The sequence below is a fragment of the Natator depressus genome, chromosome 9, assembly GCF_965152275.1.
Source record: "Natator depressus isolate rNatDep1 chromosome 9, rNatDep2.hap1, whole genome shotgun sequence".
Taxonomy (NCBI): Eukaryota; Metazoa; Chordata; order Testudines; family Cheloniidae; genus Natator; species Natator depressus.
The window spans coordinates 101,248,044-101,275,130 of record NC_134242.1 but is presented as its reverse complement, the minus strand read 5'-3'; the positions used below and the strand labels follow the sequence as shown (position 1 = coordinate 101,275,130).

The following is a 27,087-nucleotide window of genomic DNA, read 5'->3' as shown; positions in this document are numbered from 1 at the left end:
GCTGCTTTCAAGAGTGCTAAAGGAGTTGACGGATGTGATTGCAGAGCATTGGCCATTATCTTTGAAAACTCATGGCGATCGGGGGAGGTCCCGGACAACTGGAAAAAGGCTAATGTAGTGCCCATCTTTTAAAAAGGGAAGGAGGAGGATCCGGGGAACTACAGGCCAGTCAGCCTCACCTCAGTCCCTGGAAAAATCATGAAGCAGGTCCTCAAGGAATCAATTCTGAAGCACTTAGAGGAGAGGAAAGAGATCAGGAACAGTCAGTATGGATTCACCAAGGGCAAGTCATGCCTGACTAATCTAATTGCTTTCCATGACGAGATAACTGTCTCTGTGGATGAGGGGAAAGCAGTGGACGTGTTATTCCTTGACTTTAGCAAAGCTTTTGACACGGTCTCCCACAGTATTCTTGCCAACAAGTTAAAGAAGTATGGGCTGGATGAATGGACTATAAGGTGGATAGAAAGCTGGCTAGATCGTCGGGCTCAACGGGTAGCGATCAATGGCTCCATGTCTAGTTGGCAGCCGGTATCAAGTGGAGTGCCCCAAGGGTCGGTCCTGGGGCCGGCTTTGTTCAATATCTTCATTAATGATCTGGAGGATGGCGTAGATTGCACAGTCAGCAAGTTTGCAGATGACATTAACTGGGAGGAGAGGTAGATACGTTGGAGGGTAGGGATAGGATACAGAGGGCCCTAGAAAAATTAGAGGATTGGGCCAAAAGAAATCTGATGAGGTTCAACAAGGACAAGTGCAGAGTCCTGCACTTAGGACGGAAGAATCCCATCCACTGCTACAGACTAGGGACCGAATGGCTAGGCAGCAGTTCTGCAGAAAAGGACCTAGGGGTTACAGTGGACGAGAAGCTGGATATGTGTCAGCAGTGTGCCCTTGTTGCCAAGAAGGCCAATGGCATTTTGGGATGTATAAGTAGGGGCATTGCCAGCAGATTGAGGGACGTGATCATTCCCCTCTATTCAACATTGGTGAGGCCTCATCTGGAGTACTGTGTCCAGTTTTGGGCCCCACACTACAAGAAGGATGTGTAAAAATGGGAAATTGTCCAGCGGAGGACAACAAAAATGATGAGGGGACTGGAACACATGACTTATGAGGGGAGGCTGAGGGAACTGGGATTGTTTAGTCTGCGGAAGAGAAGAATGAGGGGGGATTTGACAGCTGCTTTCAACTACCTGAATGGAGGGTTCCAAAGAGGCTGGATCTAGACTGTTCTCAGTGGTAGCAGATGACAGAACGAGGAGTAATGGTCTCAAATTGCAGTGGGGGAGGTTAGGTTGGATATTAGAAAAAACTTTTTCACTAGGAAGGTGATGAAGCACTGGAATGCGTTACCTAGGGAGGTGGTGGAATCTCCTTCCTTTGAGGTTTTTAAGGTCAGGCTTGACAAAGCCCTGGCTGGGATGATTTAATTGGGGATCGGTCCTGCTTTGAGCAGGGGGTTGGACTAGATGACCTCCTGAGGTCCCTTCCAACCCTGGTATTCTATGATTTTATGACCTATGAGGAAAGGTTAATAAAACTGGGCATGTTTAGTTTTGAGAAAAAGATGACTGAGTGGGGACCTGATAACGGTCTTCAAATATGTTAAGGGCCGTCAAAGAAAATGGTGATCAATTGTTCACCATGTTCACTGAAGGCGGGACAAGAAGTAATGGGCTTAACCTTTAGAAAGGCAGATGGAGGTTAGATATTAGGAAAATCTTTCCAACTCTCAGATTAGTTAAGCTCTGGGACAGACTTCCAAGTGAGGCTGTGGAATCCCTGTCACTGGAGGTTTTTAAGGACAGGTTAGACAAACAGCTGTCAGGCAGGCTCTGGGTTACTTGGCCTTGAGTCAGAGGACTTTTCAAGGTCCTTTCTAGCCCTACATTTCTATAATTCTGTGATAAGTCAGTTTCCTCCCCAGGTTTGGTCTGTTGCAGAGGTGGCTAGCTTCATAGGAACCAGGAGCCAAACTTCCACACCCAAAACATCCCTCACTCCACAAGATGTTTCTTCAGTGAATGCATACAGAGCGCCTCTCCCCACTCTGTGTTATACTGAAACAGTCTTTTGTCTCTATTCTGAGACAGGGCAAACCTCTGTTGTCATGTTTCTTTTTCACCTCCAAGTTGTTTTGATTCCTTGCAGTTCTCTCTGATGGTTTTCCATGGATAGCCTTGGGACAGAGAAGGGTTAGGCAACTACGCCACACATTGCATAAACGGCTAGCCAGAGTGGGGTAGTAATTCCCTCCTGCTTGAATGGGCCATCACTGAGGCACAGGCTATGTCTACTGTGCACTCTCCTCGGTAAAACTTTTGCTGGTCACGGGTGTGAAAACCCCCCACACGCCTGACTGCCAAAGTTTTACATCAAAAAGCGCCAATGTGGACAGTGCTTTGTTGGTGGGACAAAGCTACCGCCCCTCACTAGGGATGGTTTTATTTTGTCAGCAGGAAAGCGCTCTCTTTCTGACAAAGAGCAGCTGCCCTGCGTACCTGACAGTGGCACTGCTGCAGCGGCACACCTGTGCCGATATAAGGTGTGCAGTGTAGACGTAGCCATATTGTCTTCTGGTGACTAACTTTTACTCAAAGTCCATAAGGCACACCTCCAATGTAAATACACTGTTCCTTAAGTATTACCCCTGCATACAGCTCCCAATGATAATGACAAGTTAGGATCTTTCTGTAGATATTCTACAATTTACTCTTTATGGATAAATATCCTGTAAGACGTGTCTTTGGTGTAGTGAGTATGTGAGGTCTGAGGGGAGAGATGTTTGCAAAGAACAGGGGACCTTTGCCAAGGAGCCTGTGTAAGACTGCATCCTATTCTGCCCATCAGTTCACTTCAAAGTGAGCTGTGCCTGTGCCCCTTAATCCGAGTTACAGCACAGATGAACCATTCCTCACAGCAAACCTTGCAACACTTCCTGACTAGCATCTAGAACTCCATCCTTGTCTCCAAACTGAGAAATGAGCATTTGATGCTGGCACATACCTAACAGCTGCCACTGCATCACAGCAAGAGGTGGTGCCAAGAGCAAACTCCACCCCCACCCCCAGCACGGCAGCAGCTACACTGCAGGGAAGTCTGTCTCCAGGCTGGGATTTGGAATGCCTGACAGGCAGTTACTTAGAAATAGACCATTTAATGCCACATTCTGGATTATCTCACACTGCAGCTTCCTGCCTCCCCCAGCTTCCTCGTGAAGAGGCAGCAGCCCCTCCCTCACCTCACTGCCTGTTTGGGTTTGATTTGTAAATGACTCTCAGCAGGGGCAGAGGCTAATGAGAATCACCATCTAAACTGCAAGTGAATCCCTGGAGATGAACAGCCGCTTTGCATGGACATTCATCCATCAGCCTCCAATCCAGCCAATCGGCTCTGCTGGCTCCTGAGGCAGAGCACCCAGACCCGGCTGTTAAATACAAAAAACTGCTGTTTGATTCCAAAACATCTTGGGGTGGGCACTAAAAATATTCAAGGATAAGGAGACCTCAGCTAACCTCCTTGCCACAGGAGCTGTGCTCACAGCTCCACGCCATTCATGCTGCCTGGTAGTCCAGGCTCCTGTGTTCGCTCCTAAATGAGACGGTCCTGGCCCACGGCACACACAGATCCTGGGACTGATACCTCAGAGTGGTTCTCATTCTGCCCTGTGTCTGCAAAACTCCTAACAGACCAACCAGCACTGACAAGGAGCAAACTCTCCCCCCACAACTCTGTCACTGAGCCAGCACCCCCAGCCCCTCGCTACTCCTGCACACAGGAAGAACAGTCCCTCCTCCACCAGCCACCTGGAGCAGGAGACTTGATTAACCCAATCACAGCACCTACCTGAAAACATTAATGGACATGAAATGAACTAGCCCCTTTTAACTCAGCTGCAGCACCCGATTCAAGGGCACCCAGCAGCAGGGAGTTCCATGGGTTAGGTACGTGACACGTAGAGGGGCTTCTGGCTGTTTGAAATTACTTGCCCTTTGGCTGATCATTAGGACCAAATTAACAGCAGAGACTGAACAGCTTTCCCCGGACCCTTCATCATGCAGTTCCCTGGGAAGCGTGTCCCTGAGCGTGAGAGTCCAAGCTGCAGGACACCAGTTCCCCCTCAGATGCTGCCACTCAGCCCATACAGGTTGGGGTTTGTTAGCCAGTTTATCCTACCCCAGAGCCCCAAACCAGTGCAGGGCTAACCATTCCTGAGCGACTGGACTCGACCTCTCACAACCTGTGGTATCTGCACAGCAAACAGGATGCATCAGCTAAGGTGGGAGCTGTCCCTTCAGCACCAGCCAGGCTTGTCCAGTGAGCACGGAGCAGCCCACTTGTTCGTCTACATATACCTCCCCAGCACAGTAAGGGCAGAGGGAGAGGCATGCTCTGGAGCAAACTGCCAGGTATCTGGGAGCAAAGGAGATATGCAGGAGAGGCTGTTGCTCTTAGCAGAGAGATCCAGGCCTCTCAGTGCAGGGAAGCCACCAAGGCAAACAAGTATTTGGTAGTCAGGTAGAGGCAGTCAGTTGGCCCCCTTGATATCAGAGCAGCTAACTTCTCCCTCTAAAGAGCATTCATGGTCTGCAAAGAGACTGAAGCTGCCCAGTGTGGGAGGTGCGGGGGCTGGAGATGTCCCAGGAGCGAGGCAAACACTTGGATGCACGGGGTGGATGTGCCGAGTACAAAGGTCACTCTTTTCTGACCATTACTCCATTTTACAGGTGACCTTAACAATAAATCACTGTCACAGTCACGTGCGCATATAGGGTAAGAGACCCTCCGGTGAGCTGGAAGCATCAACCCCAATCTTACAAATAGGGAAGCCAAGGCACTGACCTTACCTGCCCTGTTTAAGGACAAAGGAGCAGTGAAACATCTTGGGGGGGAGGGGTAGCTCAATGGTTGGAGCATTGGCCTGCTAAACCCAAGGTTGAGAGTTCAAACCTTGCATGGGCCATTTAGGGATCTGGGGCAAAAACTGGGGATTGGTCCTGCTTTGAGCAGGGGGTTGGACTAGATGACCTTCTGAGGTCCCTTCCAACCCTGAGATTCCATGATTTCATGATCTGGGAGCAGAACCCAGTCTCCTGCCTCCTGGAGCCCTGCTCTAACCCCAAGACATGCTGCCTTGCTAATGCACTGAAAACCCCAGACAGCCAGAGGAGCTTTTGGAACAGACTTGACAATTCACCCTCTTTAGATTAGCTCCCTCAAATCATGGCTCAGCAGCTCTGCCAAGCTGACAGCACATTCTATTCCTCACCAGAGAGGTACTTACCCTGCCATGTCTTCACAGTGTCCAAGAGCCTTCCAGTGGCGTATTAGGGTTCAGAGATTTTTTCTAAAGGCCAGCAGGGACCCCCTAGCTGAGCTCCTGCATATCACAGACCAGAGAATTTCAGCTAGTCCCTCCTGCACTGAGCCCAATAACTTGTGTCTGGCTAAAGCATAACTTCCAAAAAGGCATCTGGTCTGATCTGAAAACACCAAGATATGCAGAATCAGTGATTTCCCTTGGGAGTTTGTTCCAGTGTAAAGCACACTAACAGTTCAACATTTGCGTCCTATTTTTGACTTGAATTTGTCTGGCTTCAGTGGCCAGCTATCCATTTTTGCTATGCCTTTCTCCACTTGTTTAAAGAGCCTTCTAGTACCTTGTATTTTGTCCCTGAGAAGGTCCTTGATCACGGCAGATAAGACACCCCTTGATCTTCATTTTGATTGACCTCTTTAAGTCTCTCAAAGTCTGACATTTTCTGCAGCCTTCAAATCATTGTTGTGGCTCTTCAAAGTGACATGACTAACTCCTGTCACATGTGGTTCATTCTCTTTCATCCAGTGGATGTGCAGTAGTGTTTTCTTTGGGGTTTGTTGCTCTGCATATGTAACAAAGGCAAGTTGGAGAAGTGCTTCAGGCACTTGGAGCAGGAGGCAGAGAGGTCTGGAATGGTCGATAGTTCTTGGGGAAGTTCATTTCACAGTCTGCAACTGTCCCCAGAGAAGTTCTGTCTACCACAGACAAGCTTTACTCTTATTGTAGAGCATTCCACTGGGCCAGAGGAGCAGAGTTCTCAAGCACAGCCCTCATCCTAGAACTTTTGGCTCTGTTAGATAGCCTAGGCCCAGGCCATAGGGCATTTTGAAGACAAGGGCTGAGGCCTTCAAGTCAGCTCTATACTCTATGGAAAGCTAGTGTAGAGAGCAGAGGACAGGTGTGATGTGCTCACGTAGACCGTGTTGTTAAGGAGCCACGCTGTGGGGTTCTGCTTGACCTATATTGTACTGCCATAGTCCAGAGAAGGTGACCAAGGTCTGTCTAACAGAGGCCTTATTGGAAATCCTGGGAGGTGGGTGCGCGCAAGCCTGCGCACTTCTAAAGGCCCCTCCCCAGCCTAGCAGGAGGGATCACTGTACCCGGGTTCCAACTGATTGCCTGGGACAATTAATGAGAAAACAGGATCGGGAGTGGAGGTCAGAGGTTCAAAACAAGGGTACCGGATGGGGACACTGAGCAGAGGACCCCGGACAGTGCCCACCACTCCTCAAAGGTATCTAGGGAGCCAGCAAACGTTGCCCAGTGGAACTCTGCCCAGAGGCACGAGACCAGGGAGGAACGGAAATAGGCCCCACAGTCGCAGAGCACCTCCTCGTCCAACAGCCTCCTCCTGGTGTTATAGATGGTGACTTTGGCCTAAGCCAGGAGGTGGTTGACAAGGAGGTCTTGCGACTTCGTGGGGCCACGGATAGGGTGTGCGAAAATGAACTGGTGTGGGGAAAAAGTGCAGCCAGAACCTCAACAAGAGGTTAGGGGCTGCAACCTGGCACATTCGAGGAAGGCATGTGCCAGGTTCTCCCTCACGCCACAGAAGGGGCAGGCCTCGGGGAAGGGGGTGAACCATGCCAGATACATGCCCGAGCTCATGGCTCTGTGAAGGAGCTGCCAACCGATGTCCCCTTAGGTTAGGTCATTGTCCACCAGAATGGGACAGAGTCTCCTAGCCAGCTGGATATGGTAGAAAGTATTAATTGCAGATATTGCTATGAGAGAGCTTGGTGACAGCAAGGAATTCAAGAGGCTCAAACTACAATTGAATTGACTAATTGTGGAGATGAATCTTCAACTGAAGTAGATGCCACCGTGGCTGCAAACTCCTCAAAATACTCTCCTTTGCCCACCAGCACCACTTCTGTCTTGTTCAGGATCAGTTTCAGCGAGCTGTTCTCCAGCCAAGCTCTGGGCCATCTTGGTGGAATGGTGTGATCATCTAGGTGAAAGACAGGCAGAGCTGAGTATCATCTGCATGTTGCTAACACTTGAGTCCAGGTGTTCTGACCAGTTCACCTAATGGCTCCATGTAGATGTTGAATAAGACCAGAGAGAGAACGGATCCCCATGGGACTCCACAGGGGAGTGGTCCAATGGTGGAAATGCAGTTTCCCCATCACTTCTTGCTGTATATAATTATAATTAGTATAATTAGGCAGGCCGGGAAAGAATTTGAAGAGCAACGAACAAAAGAAAAAAAAATGCTGTTAGTTTTTGTAAGTACATCAGAAGCAAGAAACTTGCCAAACAATCCGTGGGGCCACTAGATGATCCAGGTGCTAAAGGAGCACTCAGGAAAGACAAGGCCATTGCAGAGAGGCTAAATAAATTCTTTGCATCAGTCTTCACTGCAGAGGATGTGACGGAGATTTCTACACCTGAGCCATTCTTTTTTAAGTGATAAATCTGAGGAACTGACCCAGATTGAGGTGTCAATAAAGGGGATTTTGGAACAATTTGATAAATTAAACAGTAATAAGTCACCAGAACTAGACAGTATTCACTCAAGAGTTCTAAAGGAATTCAAATATGAAATTGCAGAACTATTAACTGTGGTATGCAACCTATCATTAAATCAGCTTCTGTCCGAGATGATTGGAGGATAGGTAATGTGATGCCAATTTTTGAAAAAGGCTCCAGAGGTGATCCTGGCTATTACAGGCCAGTAAGCCTAACTTCAGTAACAGGCAAATTGGTTGAAACTATAGTAAGGAACAGAATTATCAGACACACAGATGAACATTATTTGCTGGGGATGAGTCAACACAACGTTTGTAAAGAAAAATCATGACTCACCAATCTATTAGAATTCTTTGAGAGAGTGAACAAGCATGTGGACAAGGGTGATGCAGTGCATATAGTGTACTTGGATTTTCAGAAAGCCTTTGACAAGGTCCATCTCTTAAGCAAAGTAAGCGGTCATGGGATAAGAGAGAAGCTCCTCCCATGAATCAGTAACTGGTTAAAAGACAGAAAACTAAGAGTAGAACTAAATGATCAGTTTCCAGAATGGAGAGAGGTAAATAATGGTCTTCCGCAGGGGTCTGTACTGGGACCAGTGCTATTCAACATATTCATCAGTGATATAGAAAAAGGGGTAAATAGTGAGGTGGCAAAGTTTGCAGATGATATAAAATTACTCAAGATAGTTAAGTACAAAGCTGACTGCGAAGAGTTACAAAAGCAACAAAATAGCAGGTGAAATTCAATGTTCATAAATGCAAAGTAAAGCACATTGAAAAACATAATCCCAACAATACATACAAAATGATGGGGTTTAAATTAGCTGTTACCACTCAACAAAAAGAACTTGGGAGTCATTGTGGATAATTTTCTGAAAACGTCCGCTCAATGTGCAGCGGCAGCTAAAAAAGCGAACAGGATGTTGGGAACCACTAGGAAAGGGAGAGATAAGAAGCAGCTTCCATTTGAGGACAGATTAAAAAGACTGGGACTGTTCAGCATGGAAAGGAGATGACCAAGGGGGGAGAGGATAGAGGTCTATAAAAATCATGCCTGGGGGGGGAGAAAGTGAATAAGGACGTGTTATTTACCCCTTTACATAACCCAAGAACCAGGGGTCACCCAATAAAATTAATAGGCAGCAGGTTTAAAACAAACAAAAGGAAGTATTTCTTCAAACAATGCACAGTCAACATATGGAATCTGTTGCCAGGGGATGTTGAGCAGGCCAAAACTATAACTGGGTTAAACAAAAAAAATTAGATAAGCTCATGGAGACAGGTCCATCAATGGCTATTAGCAAGATGGTCAGGGATGCAACCCCAAGGTCTGGGTGTCCCTAAGCCGCTGATTGCTAGAAGATGGGTTTGGACAACATGATAACTGCCCTGTTCTGTTCATTCACTCTGAAGCACCTGGCACTGGCCACTGTCAGAAGACAGGATACTGGGCTAGATGGACCACTGGTCTGACCCAGTATGGCTGTTGTGTTTTTGTGTGTATCCCTCCAGGAAGGATTCAGACAATTTTAGTGAACTGTGGAACCCTGCCACCTCTTTTAGGTGAGACAGAAGAACCTCAGTATTGAACACTGTGGAGAAGTCCAGGAGGATAAGACTGAATGTCTACCCTGTAACCAGTGACAGGAGGAGATCATCCATTAGTGCCACTATAGCAGTTTCAATTCCAAGTCCTGGCCTGAATCCAGATAGCGCCATGTCTAGGATACTGGCTTCAATTAGATGAGCATATAGTTGGCCTTTGGTTAGTGTCAAAATGAGCTTGCTCAGGAATGGGAGATATGTCACCGAGTGGTAGCTGGCTACAATGGAAGTATTTAGGGTGGGTTTCTTTAGGACTGGTCAGACTGTTGCGTGTTTGAGGGAGGAAGGGAAGAATTCTTCCCTGAATGAGGCGTTGGTTGTTCTGATCAGGAATGGCCAGGAACAGCAGGGCTGGATTCACAGGTCTTGGGCTGAGACTCCTTTAGGGTGCCCAGAACTACTTGGAGAGTGATTTACTAATCTTTGGGAACATGGGCAGGCTGTCGGTTGGCTGCTATAATGGGAGTTGATCTGTGCTGCGTCCACAAGTGCATGCAGCCCATTGGATGAGCGTGGGAGAGAGCTGACCAAGTATATTTTCCCCGTATATTTAGTGCACTGCAGTGCTGTTTAGTGTACTTGCTCTACAACATCTGGAGTGTGAAACGCAAGGCTTTGGAAACCCCAGAGTTATTCAAACACACAGTGTGAAAGTCAGTTAAGGTTGCTAAGGGACAAGAATGGGAAACTCAAAGCCACAGACCTAGCACATGCCGTACACATACACAGCACAGACTCGCCCAAACGCACTGTGGAAAACCAATCCTCCCCATGCAGTCACCACGCTCATACTCAGACATCATCAATTCTGCCCACCACAAAGCCAACCAAAGCACCACACGCTGGATCAAAACAGTACAAAACCAATGTCTAACTGCGAGGGTAGTTAAGCACTGGAATACATTGCCTAGGGAGGTTGTGGAATCTCCATCATTGGAGATTTTTAAGAGAAGGTTAGACAAACACCTGTCAGGGATGGTCTAGATAAAACTTGGTCCTGCCATGAGTGCAGGGGATACTTAAGGTCCCTTCCAGTCCTATAATTCTATACACACCAGAGATCAGTGTGGCCCCCCGCATCACCCTCACCACTAGTGACAGCCTCTGCCACAGCCAACACACATGCCTCCCGTGCCACTGCTGATCAGCACCCCCTCTCCTCCCCTCCCAGTAACAGGGTGACCTTATTTCTCAAAGGGAAAACAGGACACTGCCCGGGGCTGACCCAAGCCCCTCCCTCCAGCCTCCCCCCCTCCGCCCGCCTCAGGCTGGCCCCAGCCACTCACCTGAGCTGCTCGCCCTCCCCGCGCAGGGTTGGTCCCAGCCACTCGCCTGAGCCCTGCCGGCTCCCCACTTGAGGCTGTTGCCGGTTGCTCAAACCATGCTGCCGCCCCCACTCCACACTGTTCCTCTACACTGCACCCCACCTTTTTGACAAAAGTGGGCATTTGTCCAGTTGGCAAGAGCAAATGGGACAAATGCCCTCTTCTGCCAAAAAAGTCTGGATGGCTGGGACAGGGCTTAAAAAAGGGACTGTCCCAGCCAAAACAAGTCATATGGGCATCCTAGATAGCAACCAACACCCCCCCAGCCAATGTGCGTGGACCCTCTTCAACCCACAATGTGCGCATGCACCCCCCTGCACTGCTAGTGACCGACTGCCCCCTGCAGGGCCAACCCCCCACCCCCCCATCTCACGACTGACAGACCTATCTGCATGCAAAGGTGCCCCAATCAGAGGCGTGTACCACTGTTCCTGCAAGGTAGATGGAGGTCACAGAGGGGCGCATACGCTACTTACCGTCACTTACAAATACCACCACAGAGCACAAACCTGACCATTCGGGCAGTTAGTTACATGAATGCAGAACTCATCAAAAAAGCCAAAACTCACTCTTCACACAAATAACATGACACTTGCACAGCATTTCTCCATGTCATACTGCAAGGGGCAGAGTTAAGATTGTAACTTGGTCTGTCATCACTCTACAAGGTTAATCAGTTTTTTCAGGTATATTAAACTTCTGCTGTTGCCATAGAGATAAGTGTGTTTGTTTTTAAACTCATTGAATAAGGTGAACTTCTTGCTGCGGGCAGGCTCAGAGGTGGCCACATGCCATGGTTTTTAACTGAAAGGGTTCCAAACAAAGGGAAGACTACCCCTCTGAAATGTGGCATATCGCAACACTGATTTAACAACTACAGAACTTCTCAACGCAAAGTACTTAGCAATATTCAACCAGACTAAAATCGATAGTTCCAGAACAGAAGATTGCAAAGGACCCATTGAAAGGAAACTCCTGGTGCAATCCCAGTTGTGCAGTCACCATTAGCACCTCCCAAACTGCACAAAGGAGACCTTAGCACCACATCCAGGCCTGCTCCACACCACCATGAGTGAGGGACAGCACTGCATCCGCGTGGCTAAGGGTGTACAAGGATTGCAGCAGGTTCACACTGCAGACCCACAGCTAATTGGCTGGGGTGAAAACAGATTGATGGCAACTCTGTACTGCTGACACATTATCCCCCTGGCTCCCAGGCCTCCGTCACACACCATGCTCTTGTCATCCCAACACCGAATGGCAGCTCTGCTCCGTTCTCCTGTGCTGAGCACCCTGCCACACTGGCTCACAGTATATGAAAAAGCCTGTCTTTTTCAGAGTCAAACAGGAAGCATGGCCTGTCCTTGTGTCCTATGGCTGGGCTGCTGCATCATTGTCAGGGTTCCAGTTCCGGCTGTCAGTGGCATCCCTTTGGCACATTTCTAAACTCCCCGCACATGACTGCTTTATATAATGCTCCCCTATGCATCCCCTGCCAGTGATCTATCAGACAGAAGGCAGCTCAGAGGCCAGCTTTCCCATGCCTGTCACAACGGAGCTGACACAAACAGGGCAATGCTCAGTACCTCCTATGGGCTCCCATAGGAAAAGCCAAGACCTAGGGAAGGATAAACAGGAGCTTCCATGTGCCAGGCCGAAACCATCAGGTCCCCCCACACTGCTGAGTGTTCTGGCTTTCTGCCCCCTTGTGGCAACAGCAGCTCCATGTCTAGACAATACTCCATTGGCAGACTGCCTCAGCTAGGGTGACCAGATAGCAAGTGTGAAAAATCGGGACAGGGGGTGGGGGAGTAATAGGAGCCCATATAAAAAAAACCCCAAATATTGGGACTGTCCCTATAAAATTGGGACATCTGGTCACCCTAGCCTCAGCCACGTTTCACACATTTCAAGAGGACAGAAAGAAGGGCTCAGTGTGACCACCTCATCTGAGCCCTATGTAACACTGTCCAGAGACCCTCACCCAAAAATTCCTGCAGCTAGCCCAGAACTATAGCTGGGGGATATTTTTCAGCAAATCATTTATTCACTGAAAAATGCAGTTTTTACTGACCCACAACTATTCATGAATCCACGCTGAGTCACTGAATAGTTTCAACTGAACTGAAAAAAAATCAAAACATTGTTGAAATGTCAAAACAAAACGTTTCAACCCCAAATTTTTTGTTTCAATTTCAGACATTTTCAGAAAAGCAAAGAACTAGGCTCACGAAATGCCGGGAGACAGGGAGAGGAGAAGGAGGCGCCATTTGGGGCAGCTCCATGGCCTGTGTTGTGCAGGAGGTCAGATTAGATGATCATAATGGTTCCTTCTGGCTTGGAATCTGTGAGGAGGTGGCCTCCTTTATGACTGCTAGCCACATAGAACTCTCATCAGGGATGCTGGAGACCCCAGTTCAATTACCCTCTGCCTGAGGTGTGGGTATCAAAGGCCAGGGCAGGCTAAGCCTCCCCTAATCCAGGCCATGGCCCAGCCCATGATCTGCCCTGAGACCTCGCCTCCCTCCCCTCTCCCCTGAAGCTGGTGGAGACTCAGCTCCAGCCAGGGGCAGCTCGAGGCAGCTGGGCCAGGGCTTCACTGGCCTGGGGGGGGAGGGGCTGCTCCTCCTGCCATGGGGGGGGCCTAGACTCCCCAAAGTTGGGGTTCACCCACCACCCATGCTGAGAACAATGTATTTGCACCTGGGGGGTCCCCCATTGCAGGAGTGTGTCCTTGCTACTGGTTTATGGACTATTCTGGTGTAGGGCTCTCTCACTCTCTCCTGTTGAAACTGCTCCAATTTGTATAAAATAATTAATCAAAGGAACAGTGACTTGAACTTGATCTTTCACATCACAGCTGAGTGGCCTGCCCGCCTGGCCACAGAGTCAGTTACTCTGTCCTTGATCCCATAAGCATTTGTTACCATCCACAGTGGCATCATTCATTGGGCTAGCCTCTGGATCTCACAAGGCCTTTTCCATCTACTATCAAAAATCTCCCCCCTACACAGGTAGTATTAGAGTCCAAGTTTAAGGCCAGTGGGGCCACCATCACTACCTGCACACTAAACCCACAGCCATGGAGTGGACTAAGATCAAATAACCCCTTAACCTTCTCTGGAGTAAACTAAATAGATTGAGCTTCCCTAGTCTCTTGCTATAAGGAAGGTTTTCCAGACACAGACACAATAGCCAGCAGTGGTCTCACTAATGCTATAGACAGAGGCAATTTCACGTTCCTACTCCTGCTTAAAGTTCTTCTCTTATTCATCCCAGGATGGTGTTCACCCTCTACACCCTGACAGGAGCTCATGTTTCACTGGTTATCTACCACAACCTTTATCCTTTGCAGAGCTGCTGCATTCCAAGATACAGACCACATCCCGAAAGCATGACCTACATTCTTTGCTCCTAGCTGTACAGCCTTTTGTTTGGCTGCATTAAAACACATTTCCCAATACTCAAATCCAGGAGAGACAGAGCCAGCCCATCAGCTCCTGCCCAGAGAGCACCAAATTTCTGCCAAGGGAGCCATAAGACCTGTCCTAGCCCAGGTCTGTCCCCAGCCTTCTTTCTGTATTCAGACAGGCGCGTGTTGACAACAGAGGCTGCTCAATGCCCTGATGGACTCCACCTGAGCTCAGACAAGCAACTGCTCTCTTTCGGATGTGTCAAACTGAGGCTTCTGTACTCATCTATGAGCCTCTCTTGCCACTGGGAGGTGTCAGCCTCAGCAGCAGCAGGGCACCGGTGCAAAACACCAGGGCATTAGAGAAGGCACTTCCTGCCTGCCCCACAATAGCTACCATCACCACCAAACAGTCGGTGCCTGATGCAGGCAAAGCCCACTCCATGCATTGTGGGGAGGCAGAAGCAGAAATACTGCAACTTGGAGCTGGGGCCAGTGGGAGAACCCTGACCAGGGACATCTCCCACTCCCAACCCCCCGGAGCACCAGGGTGCGAGCATTCAACCCACTCTGCCCAGCTGGGGTCTGGGGAACACCATGCCAAAAAGCCCCCAGTAGGAGCATTAACCTGCCCTCCACCTGGGGAGTCCTTACCTTTGAGACACCACCCAAGTCTCATCCAGCTGACAAACCTGCCCTGAAATGCACAGGGATGGGAGAGGAACAGAACCCACCCAGTGAAAAGGAGAGAGACCAGCTGCCACCCAGCTTCCCTACAGGTCCTTGGCGCGTACAGTGCAGGCTTCACGCCCCAGCACCCCTCACACCTCAGCACAAGCTGGGCACGATCTTGGCCCTCTTACCATGATCTCGGCCTGGGCCCACCAGGCCGTGGGAAGGAGACACGATGGAACATCTACCAGGTGGTTTCAGTAGGTGCCAGTGTAGCGTGAGCTCAGCTCCTGGGGAGGGGAGCTCCCAGATGGAGACAGAAGGCTCCACACCAGGGGAGAACCTGACAAGACTTCAAGCAGACATGTCCTGCAGCAGCCACTGCTCCGCTGTGGTGACGTCAGCCTTCCTGGGAGCTGGCAGGCAGGACACACTGTGCATACAGGCTGCAGTGCTCCCAGACTGCCGGGCTCCAGCAGACAGCGGCCCATGTTCCTCACCAGCCACAGCTTGCGTCTACAAATTGAATTTCACACTCATGTGCCCTTGAACAAGACACAGGTGGCTGAAGAACTCTCTGTCGCTCGCTCCCCCGCTGCATCTGTCTCCTCTTCTCCCCACCCCACACCTCTCCTTCTTCACTGGGTGGTGGGAGGGGAGGTGGGGCTCACAGCCACCTGCCCCAGTCTCTTGCAGGACACACAGCGAAGGCTGCATTTGGACAGTGCTTGCTCTCTGCTGAGCTGTGACCCCCAAGACCCAGACCTGAGCAGCTCCCCTGAAATGGAGGGGAGAGCAGCCCAGAGGGCTGATCCCAAGGACTCAGCACTTCATCGCCAGTTCACAGCCCCATGGCACAGCATTATTTTTGTAAATATCTTCAATAAATAACAGCCATTTCTGCAGTTGGATAAAAATGAAAGGCGCATTGGAGGTTTCCAAAACTCCCAGAAACAACCCCAATTCTCAGCCAAAGCCTCCCTGGGATCAGATAGGATTTCACCCCAAGCACCCTTGTATCCTGTCATGGAGACCAAGAGAGAGGGGGGAAAAGGGAAGAGAGAGACAAAAGGGTCCTGGCCCCCTCGCTATCCTCACATGTAGGCACAGAAAACCCAGGGTAGCTGCACCATGGACGTGCACGGATGCTGCCTGCACCTGCCTGGCTCTAGGAAGAGAGAGCCAAGCTGCTGGCAGAGGCATTTCCTCCCCACCAAAAAAAAAAAAAAAAAAAAAGAACGTGTCTGGGACTTGATCTTCTACTTCTCCACACCTGTGAACAAGGCTGATGATCCAAACAGTTCTGAAACAGGAGCACAGGAATTACCAGACCAGACCAGCACAAGAATCCAGCCCCCAGCACCAGCTGCAAGAACCCCCAGAAGAGAATATCCTTCTACCTAACCCCCATCAACTGGCATTTGCCCCATGCCCAAGGGCTCAGATCCCTCTCATTCTGATCTAATGGAACTCTGGCTGTCACCGACTGCAGCTTGGCAGGGGGTTAGACTACATAACCCTTACAGTCCCTTCTAATCCTATGGTTCTAGGTCACCGTCTAATTGTCTCATTGCTACATGTGTGGCCTCAGTGACACCTTGTGGCAGTGAGTTCCACAGGTCAATTGTGGGGTGTGAAAAAGCATTTCCTTCTCAAGTGTGCTGCCTTTCAGTGTCCCTCCACTGGCCCTTGGTCTTGTGCAGAGAGCAAAGGAGAATGGCCACACCTGATCTCCGTTCTCTAAACTGTTCATCACTGTGGATCCCTCTAACTCACCCTCTTATTTGTCTGCTCTTTAAACAGCCCCAACAGTTTCTCTCTCCAGGTGGTCTCTCCCAACCCTTAATTCTTCTCATTGCCTGCCCTTGAACGCCTCCAAGCCCTGCCCCACCCTGGAGATGGGCTGGCCCAGAGGAGCTGTGTCCAGGGAGGGTGCTCATTGATTTGGATAATGGCACTAGAATATTCTCCTGTTACTTTCTTGCAGCCCAATAGTTCAGTGGATTCCCTGACAGCAGCTGCACACTGAGCTCAGATTTCATTGGCCTACTGCTCACCAGGATGCTCAGGTCTTTTTCTGATTTAACATAGAACCAGTGACAAGTCTGAGGCGTTCGTTCTTTCCACAACACGTAAGTGAAAGTTTATGGGGAGGAGGGCAGACAAGGGCAGATCAAACTGAGATCAAGACCCTGTTCTTAAGTCCACAGTACCTGCCATACAGGGGTAACCCCCAGAGACAAGTCACATAGATCATCTGATCCTGCTGCCAGCACACTCTGCAGAAGCTCCGGTGCCTGAGGAAGCCATGGAGAGGTAGTGTTAAGAGGCAGATCCCAGGGGACACCAAAGCTTCCATGGCACTAAAGCAGCTTCAAGTAATTTGTCTGTTACCAAACCACACTCAAATCTGCAGCAGGTTTGGAGACAACTGAATACAGGCCTACTAGAGATGTGATCAACAGCCTCTATGTAACTAGGAACCCAAGTGAGAGAGCCAAGCGGTGACAAGAACGGGGAAGGGACCTGTGAACCTGCCAAGCCAGGAATACTGCAGCCCCAGGATGGAGAGGGAAGGGCCTAGCGCACAGGATCACAGCACCACCTGCAGACGAGGCAGAGGCTCCTTTGCTCCAGGGCAGGAGGGATGGATTGCTTGTGAGCCCTGCAGCCCAAGCAAGGAGTTTCTTGGGCCTGGGAGGACCCAGGGAATGATTTCTCTTGCTGCAGTCCCAAGGGGAGAGAGCTGCCTGAACCACAGGTGTGAGCATTTATGGGGTCAGCAGAGGCCAAGGTCAGAACCTGCAAAGGGGCTGACCCACCTTCCCCCAGTCCCTAGCAACTCTCTACCATTCACCGTGTCCCTGCTCAGATCCCTGAGTCAGGTCTGCCCCTCCCCCGACCCAGTCAGATCCTGGATTCGGATTGTGCAGCTCCGGACATGCCCCCCTCCCCCAGCCTGTGCAGAGGAGACCAGCAACCCCTACTCATCGCTCTACGTGGGGAGGCCTCCTCCAGGAGAACAAATCCAATTTGTGGGACTGGGAGCAGTGGGAGATCCCAGCTAGCAATGTTTGCACAGCCCCAGTCATTCCACACTGCAAGCCAGGGGCTGACTGAATGCAAAGCAGAGACAGGGACTGTGGAGGGGCAGGACTGATCTCTCTCCACAACGCTCCCTGCTGGCATGTGTGTCACCAGCTGGCACAGTTTCCCAGAACCCCAATTCCACCCTAATCTCTGCACCATTTTGAACGCACCTGCCTCTTGCTGGAGATTCTTCTTGGGTGTGACAGTGAATTCCTGTGAGGGCAAGGGACAGGGGAACTGGCAAGTCACAGCAAGATGAGCAAAGGCTAAGGGAAATGGCTGCTCTCTCCTTTTCCCCACGGAGCATGGCTATAACACACCCTCTACCCAGCCGGTAGCACTGCTTGGCAAAGAACGGCTGGGAGTACTAGGGAATTCTTTGTCTGGATGGCCTAATTTCTGAGGCAAGAGCATGAAGTGCGCAGAAGGAAGATGATGCACAAAATTACCCCCCTCCATGCCCCCACAGGGAGAAAAGCAGCTCTGAGCCAAAACACGGATGCAGCCATATCCCCAGATGCCAGCATCCCTGGCACACACAGAATCCGCTTCTCTTCTGGCTGCCCTAACAGAACTTGCCCATTGCACTAGCATTGTGGCAGGGTTTGGCTGCTAAAGCAGTTAGGTGGAACCTGCTGTCACCAGTACACAAACAAAGGGCACTCCTCTCTGATCAGCCAGCCGGCATTCGGGAAGGATGCTTCCACTGTTCTGTCAGCATACAGGACCAGCCTCTTCAAATATTATCTTGTGTCCATAAATACCCTTCCCTGAGTGCAGAATGCCATCCACGCTGATCCGTGAAACAGCCTGAACACTAGGGTCTGCCAAGGCCACACCACACCCTACGCACAGTCTCCAGGCCAAGGTTCTGCCCCAAACTCACTGCCACATGTCTTGCTGCTTAGGCTGACAGATCTGCATGAGAAGCCAAGTGTCTCCTGTGGGCAACCGGGCTGTGAGGTGCTTGGAGGGGACACCCTTACCCAGGATGCGGTTGGGATTGCAGACTTTACTTACTACTACATTGTAATGTAGGGCAGAGAAACATTCAGACACACATTGAATTTATAGCAGCAGTGCCTGATACCACCTGGAACAAGGCCTCTTCACACTGGGGGAGACGGAGAGAAAACGCACAGAACTCTGAGTAAAATCGGCCCCTCCTCATGCTGGAGAACAGTCAACTGCCTTGAGGGCTGAGCCCACCAATCTGCCCACATGACCAACTGCCTGGGACAAGCACCGCTGGTCACACCCCCATCTCCAGTTTTATCAATGAGTCACCCAGACAACCCTGGGCCATGCAGTGAACAGAGCCCATCCATCCAAGGGCCCAGTAAGCGATGGCTCTTCAGCTAAAGGCTGGACAAAGTGCTCTGTAGCCCATGAGTAATTTACAGTGGAGACCTGAATGGAGGCAGGGCCTGTTGTGCAAGTTCTATGACATCTCTATAGGACCCCAACAATCCCAGCCCAGTAACCCCCTCCAGACAAATATCACACACATCTCTGGTTGCTGTGGATTCCCCCAAAGTTCCAGACAGTGCTAACAGGAGCCATTACTCCCCATTGCATAGCTGTTGCCTCTCTGCAGTTTCTCCCAAGTAAAGCAGAGATTGCCCCAAACGGCTTGGATACACAGTTTCAGCTGTGGTGAGAAATACAGGCACATTTATTTATGCATTCATGTTACATACACACGGCAGCATCCTTCTGAGGAGGCGGGAGGAGGGCATTACGCAGATGGCAATGGAGCTGAACAGACAATCTGCTCCCAGTTAACAATTCTGGCTCTCAACAAGTGTGGAACCAGTCAGACCAGTTAGTGCAGTGTCATTTTGCCTTCTCTACTGTACATGCTCCCCACACATAGCTCTGCAGGTGCCCCTCAGTACCAACCCACAGCCCTCCCACTGTTCCACCTGAGCTCCCCACACACTCTACCACTGCTCCTCAGTCCTGCCCTGCAGCCCCATAGGCTATTCCAGCCAGAACCCCTCCTGATCAGACTTCTAAGCAGACACAGCCTGTGCCAGATACCATGGCTTTGTGATGTCAATCTCATTTTCACCTGACCTAAGGCAGATCTGAACCCAGGATTCAGAACAACGAAAGGCCTCAGAGGTGCAGGCTTGTTCCAAATGCCATCAGCAACGAACTGATCCTAAGCACACGCAGGAGCCACATCTACCACAGCAACAGTCTCTTTCAATTCCCACCCCTGCCATGCAGCATTCCCATTAAAGTGAATTTCCAGCCTGTCTGGATGGCAAAAGCCTAATTCTAAGATATTTATCTGGCCTCCACTGTTGTAGTATCTGGGTGCCTCCCTACATCTAATGTCTTTACCCTCACATACCCCTGAGCAGCGGAGCAAGGCTGTTCTCCCAGTTCCACAGATGGAGACAGAGGTCCAAAGAGGCCAAGGGACTTGCCCAAGGTCACATAGAGCATCTTCTGGTGTCTTCTGAGTCCCAGAGAGCTCCCAAACCACTTGGCTATCCTTCCTCTCTGACTACAGATGGACACACATACAAATTAGATGAACATTGCACACCTATGTGCATGTGCACTGACCGTGGCTATTTGACACACATTGGGTAACTGCACACACTATTTGCTAATTATGGTCATTTGAACTCAATTTCCCAACGAGACCACCTAAAGTATTTAAAAATAAGGCCCAACAGCACAGAGATACAAAGTGTCCCATGCGCCTCAATGGTGTTAACTCTGAAACCCAGGGCTGGATGTCCAGAACTGCAAATGTGCAGGCATCCAGCTAATCTCGGCACCCTAACTGCACATGTCATTGTGGTAACAGCACATTCACATGGCCAACTGTGCTAACTGCGAATGCAAATTAAGCAAATACATGCACAATGCTAAAAATGCGACCTCTGAATGTCAGCACTTAACTATTTCCCTGCAGATCATTTTAGAAGTATCCAGCTAATGAGTGGATTCTACACGGTTGTTGATTTCAGTAGCTGGTATCAGGGTCCGAAGAAAGGTGGGGTGGTTGCATGGGACAATGTAGACTAAACTGGGGAACTAAGAGTTCAAATCTCTCCCCTCCAAAAATGTTACCACCTCTGCTGCTGCCTAGAATGGGGATGTAGATCTGTCTGGCTGACAGGAACCCAAGACATTTCCCATTCCTTCCTGGGGACCCACCCGCCCCTTACACAGTGGGCAAAAACCTCTAGCTTTCCACCAGCTTCCTCCTACACGGCAGTGACGGGGACAATAGAAACTAGAGCAGCACATGGAATATAGAGAACCATGCCAACACTATCAGGGTCAACAACAGGGAACTGAGCACAGGCTCCATCAAAGAGAGCACAGATACTTCCAGGGGCTGCTGCAAGGAGCACATGGCCCTGGCTCTCTGGCAGCTTTTCATAACAGAACTAAGGGCCTGGGAATGGCTCCCAAGCCCTGAAGGCCTTTAAATATCTAGAGAAGAAAGAAGCAAGAACTTTATCTGAAGAGTGTTGCAACTCAGGAGGGAAAACTGCCCCAAACAGATCTCATGCTGGTTTCAGATTCCAACAGGGACAAGCCAGGGGCTGGGCTATGCCAGTGGGAGGAGGGGGCTGGGCTACAGAGCAGGCAGGGTTCTGGAACCTGGGGGACTGCGAGCTGCAAGAAGAATGAGGCTAGCCTTTTGATAATCAGATTCTCTGTGCCTCTTCTGCTTCTAACACCTTCCACTTCTCAGCAGAAAAAGGCTACCTCATCTTTCCAGTAACATTCTACACACCCTTCTCCTTTAGGGGTCTGCACCGACCACAGCCTGGAAACTACTCTTCTCCCTCCTGCTGCTGATGGCTCCTTCTAGCTCCAGATGCTAGTTAACCTCAGTGCAGCCTTCAGTACGAAGGACTGCACATCTGTAGGGCTTCAGAGCACCTGAGCCCAACTCTCAGGCTGAAGTGATCGATAGTGAGGTAATCTGCAAATACTGCAAGTGCACATACAGATCTGGTAAATCACACTTCTGGTCAGTAACCAGCCCGGGCCGGGGAAACTAATGATCCAACCAGCAGACCAAATTCGGTGATGGATCTTGGTCACGTGCTACCTGAGGCACATTGTACATATGCTAAGAAAAAGAAGTGCTTGTGCAAATCTTTGTGCGCAATTACCCAACTCACAACCCGAATAAGTGTGCGTGCAAGTTGGATGTAAAATTGTCCAATTGTTTTGCACACCCAAACATACTACATTCAGGCCCACAGAATCACACAAGTTGAAGTGGAAATCCTCCTTAGCCCACGGGGCCCAGGCCCCAATGCCTATGCATTTTTCATACTGTCCGACTCTGTTTTAAAGCAACTAGGCTCACCCTCTCCCAGCCTGGCCCATCTTACCATCAGGAAGGGGCTCCTATTTCTACCCCAATACCTCACTCAAGCCTTTTTCACCAGGCGTGTTAGCACCCTGCAAACATCTTGGACCAGCTCCTTACTCACTTACTAGAAGAGCTACACCACTGCCACCCCCTATCATTTTGGCCAACTTGTTCTAGTGCTGAGGGTCCAAACATGAACACCACCTTTGAGCCAGCGCCTCCTCAGAGCAAATTACTGTCTAGTTTTCTGCCCCTTCTCGCCCATCTCCCCCTCTCCTTGGTTACTTCCCAGCGAAATCCCATTCTATTATTTTCTAACAAGGTTTCCAACCTCTCTGGCCCCTTTGGATCATGCCTTTGGCCTACCTAGTCAAAGACGTCGTCCTTGTTTTTAACACTCCAGGACTTGCTCTAGATCAGGGGTGGCTAACCTCTGGCTCTGGAGCCACACGTGGCTCTTCAGAAGTGAATATGCGGCTCCTTGTCTAGGCACCAACTCCGGGGCTGGAGCTACAGGCGCCAACTTTCCAATGGGCCGGGGGGTGCTCACTGCTCAACCCCTGGCTCTGCCACAGGCCCTGCCCCCACTCCACCCCTTCCCACCCCCTCCCCTGAGCCTGCCATGCCCTCACTCCTCCCCCTCCCCCCCCCCCGAGCCTCCTGCATGCCACGAAACAGCTGATCGGGAAGGAGGGAGGGGGAGGCGCTGATCGGTGGGGCTGCTGGTGGGCGGGAGGTGCTGGAAGCAGGGAACTCATGAGGGGCTGCTGATGTATTACTGTGGCTCTTTGACAATGAACATTGGTAAATTCTGGCTCCTTCTCAGGCTCAGGTTGGCCACCCCTGTTCCAGATGATCTAATGGACTCTGTCTCTTCCCCCCATCTGGTCCCTCCTCTCATCTGGCTACAGTCTCTTTCCTGTCATTTCAGACAAACATTCCCACCCCATTTTTGGTGCAAGAGCCTTCTCCTCAGCAGCTCTGTCTTTACCCCTCCCCAGTGGCCATACAACGGGGCTATAATTAATGATTACATAACACCTAGTGTACCAGTAGTTTAGAAGGCTCATTACAGAACTTTGATCAAAAACATTCTCTGCCCTGAAGAGCTACCACTCTAACAAGACAAGAGATCTGTGCAGGGAGGGAGAGGATGCCCAGCAGGGAGTGACAGACCTACTCAAGATGTAGGGGTCAGCATGGCAGCAGGCACAGAGCTGGATGCAAGAAAAGGAGATGCCAGTGAGAGGACTGAGAAGTGGTAAAGAAGGAGACACAACAAAGGCATAAGAAACAGCTGGAGCAGCGAGGAGCAGAAAGCAAGCAACAGGCACATTGGAAATACAAAAGGAGCAATGGCATTTGGGACAGACTGGTGTGAAGACAGGGGAGGGGCAGAGGGGAGATCACAAGGGCTTAGACTAAAAGTGTAGCAGTGTAAACAGGGAGCAAAAGTGGAAAAGAGGCATCAACAGGGCGATGTGCATTACAGCTCTGCTGAACACCCAAGGCTATGGGGTATTCAGCAGAGGCGGGAGCTGAAGCCATGGGAGCAGCCAGGTGGGTCAAGTGAGAAGACAGGACAGAACCGCAAGGAGAGAAAATCACTATGCTCTCAAATGAACTCACACAGGAAAACGATAAAAGACAAAGGACAAACCCTTTTCACAAAGTGATCACTCTTTATCTGACCTATCAGTCTTTGTCCTCAAAGGACACCTGCACAGCACTTCGAAAAGTGGGAGCTTAAACTCATAACTTTGTTAGACACTAAAAATCATGTTCTTATATACAGACATTGGATTTATAGCTTATTACAACAATCTGTAACCCACTAACCCCTCTTTTTGTCCTATGACTACAGGAGTGTTAATGGGCCACTTCACCTTGAATGGTCCCGTACAGAATTAAAAAATGGATTAAAGCGGATGTTAAAAAACTATATAACAAACAAGTTAAGAAAAGAGTGCCTGTACTACTACTTATAAGAAGCTATCTGTTTGATCCTGTGCTTAACTGATCAGACTTGAAGAAGAGCGCTGTACAGCTCTGGTGTCCCTCTCACCAACAGAAGTTGGTCCCATAAAAGATATTCCCTCATCCACCTTGTCTGGCTTACACTGGCAGGAGTCAAGACTACCTCAAACCCAGACTAACACCACCATTCCCATCACTACACAATCCTGCCCAGACACCAAGATCTGGGCAGAGAAAGAGTTTATCATTATAATTATTTGAACGAAGCATTTTTCATAGCACCAAGCTGCTTTACAGAACCACTGACATGCAGCCACCCCTAGGCAGAGGCCTAGCAACTACACAGAAGTGCACAGCAAGGATACCCGCATTTTAGGACAGGAAGTGAAGAAGAATCCCACCCCTGTTACAAGAGGAATTGAGAGAGACACAATGCAATTGCTTAGACTGGCACATACCCCAGGCAGGGGGCTGCCTCCCTGCTTCATCCTGCCAGCGCAGAGGTACCATGCCTGCATGGGCTGCAGCTGGGACACCCGAGGAGGATTACATGGGTTTGGCGGGGTCGGAACAGTTGGGCACATTTTATCCTCAAGATGCGTTATCTGATTAACCCACAATATTATCCCGCCCCGCTCCTCTAGCCCGCGGCCGGCCAGCCCAACCCCCATACACCTTCTCCGGCAAAGCCAGAAGCCAGGGGCGGGGCGTGTTCGCAGGCCCAGGCAAAGCTCGGGAAGGCGAGCCCAGCCCCCCCGCCTGCCGGGAGAAGGCGGCCGGGCGGAGCCGAGCGAGGGGTACCCCGCGCCGAGCCGACGAATGAGGGCGGGCGACTTGCTCTGAGCTCGGGCCGCGGCCCGGCCGACCGGGGCCGCCAGCTGAGCGCAGCACAATCCCCCATTCACACCGTCACCATGGCAACGCCGGCAGCACGGAGCGCCGCTTCCCACCCCCGGCCGCGCCGCCCGGCCCAGCCCCCCTCCCCGCACAGCCAGCCCCCCCCCCCGGCCGCCCAGCCCAGCCCCCCACCCTCACAACCCCCCCCGGCCGCCCAGCCCAGCCCCCCTCCCCGCACAGCCCCCCCCCGGCCGCCCGGCCCAGCCCCCCTCCCCGCACAGCCCCCCCCCCGGCCGCGCCGCCCGGCCCAGCCCCCCTCCCCGCACAGCCCCCCCCCCCGGCCGCGCCGCCCGGCCCAGCCCCCCTCCCCGCACAGCCCCCCCCCGGCCGCCCGGCCCAGCCCCCCTCCCCGCACAGCCCCCCCCCGGCCGCGCCGCCCGGCCCAGCCCCCCTCCCCGCACAGCCCCCCCCCGGCCGCGCCGCCCGGCCCAGCCCCCCTCCCCGCACAGCCAGCCCCCCACCCTCACAACCCCCCCCGGCCGCCCAGCCCAGCCCCCCTACCCGCACAGCCCCCCCCCCAGCCCCCCTCCCCTCACAGTCCCCCCCCGGCCGCCCAGCCCAGCCCAGCCCAGCCCCCCTCCCCTCACAGTCCGTCCCCCCCCGGCCGCCCAGCCCAGCCGCCCCCCCCAGCCCAGCCCCCCTCCCCTCACAGTCCCCCCCCCGGCCGCCCAGCCCAGCCCCCCTCCCCTCACAGCCCCCCCCCCGGCCGCCCAGCCCAGCCCCCCTACCCGCACAGCCCCCCCCCCGGCCGCCCAGCCCAGCCGCCCCCCCCAGCCCAGCCCCCCTCCCCTCACAGTCCCCCCCCACGACCACCCAGCCCAGCCCAGCCCCCCTCCCCTCACAACCCCCCCCGGCCACCCAGCCCAGTCCCCGTCCCCTCTCAGTCCCCCCACAACCACCCAGCCCAGCCCCCCCCTCACAGCCCCCCCCCGGATGCCCAACCCAGCCCCCCTCCCCTCACAGCCCCCCCACGACCCCCCGCGGCCGCCCAGCCCAGCCCCCCTCCCCTCACAGCCCCCCCCGGCTGCCCAGCCCAGCCCCCCCCTCACAGCCCCCCCCGGCTGCCCAGCCCAGCCCCCCCCACGACCGCCCAGCCCAGCCCAGCCCAGCCCCCCTCCCCTCACGGCCGCCCCGCCCCGCCGAGTCCGCCCCGCGCAGCAGCCCCCCCGGCCGGCCGGCGCTGTCGGCACCGGGCCTCACTCACCCCGGGGGGCGGCCGCGTGGCTCCGCCATGTCGGGTCCGGGCGGCTGCAGGGGGCCGGTTCCGGAGGCTGCTCCGCTCAGCCCAGCCCGACCCCGCGCCGGAGAGCGCGCAGCGCGTGCACGGCGGGGCGGGAGCGCGCGCTCAGTAACCCCTTCGCCGCCGAGCCCCTCCGGCCCCGCGCAGGGAGCGGCCCCCCCCCTGCCCGCGCCCCCCCAGCCCCGACCCCCCCACGGCTCCCCCACCAGCCTGCCCCCCACAGCCCTCGCCCCCAGCCCTCCCCGCACCAGCCAGTCCCCAACACCAACCCCCCCACGGCTCCCTCACCAGCCTGCCTCCCCACACCGGCCAGCCCCCAGCCCTGACCCCCCCCACGGCTCCCCTACCAGCCTGCCCCCCCCCAGGCCCCCCGCACCGGCCAGCCCCCAGCACCGACCCCCCCCACAGCTCCCTCACCAGCCTTCCCCCCCAAACCCCCCCGGCCAGCCCCCAGCACCGACCCCCCCCATGGCTCCCTCACCAGCCTGCCCCCCCAACCCCCAGCACCGACCCCCCCACGGCTCCCCCACCAGCCCCCCCGCACCGGCCAGCCCCCAGCACCGACCCCCCCCACGGCTCCCCCACCAGCCTGCCCCCCAGCCCCCCCGCACCGGCCAGCCCCCAGCACCGACCCCCCCCACGGCTCCCCCACCAGCCTGCCCCCCAGCCCCCCCGCACCGGCCAGCCCCCAGCCCTGACCCCCCCCAGGCCC

General features: G+C 52.6%; 1 protein-coding gene across 5 annotated transcripts in view; it reads right to left on the bottom strand.

Annotated features, from left to right (window-relative positions):
* The window catches only part of NLGN3 (neuroligin 3), a 95,807-nt gene extending 69,361 nt beyond the window's left edge, over positions 1 to 26,446 (bottom strand). Inside the window, exon 1 of one of the 5 annotated variants that reach the window (XM_074962821.1) lies at positions 26,340 to 26,446. The gene's annotated coding sequence lies outside the window, so the exon portion shown is untranslated. The remainder of the gene's footprint in view (positions 1 to 26,339) is intronic. The other 4 variants (XM_074962822.1, XM_074962823.1, XM_074962824.1 and 1 more) reach the window with 4 other exon arrangements.
* Positions 26,447 to 27,087: the final 641 nt, after the last annotated feature.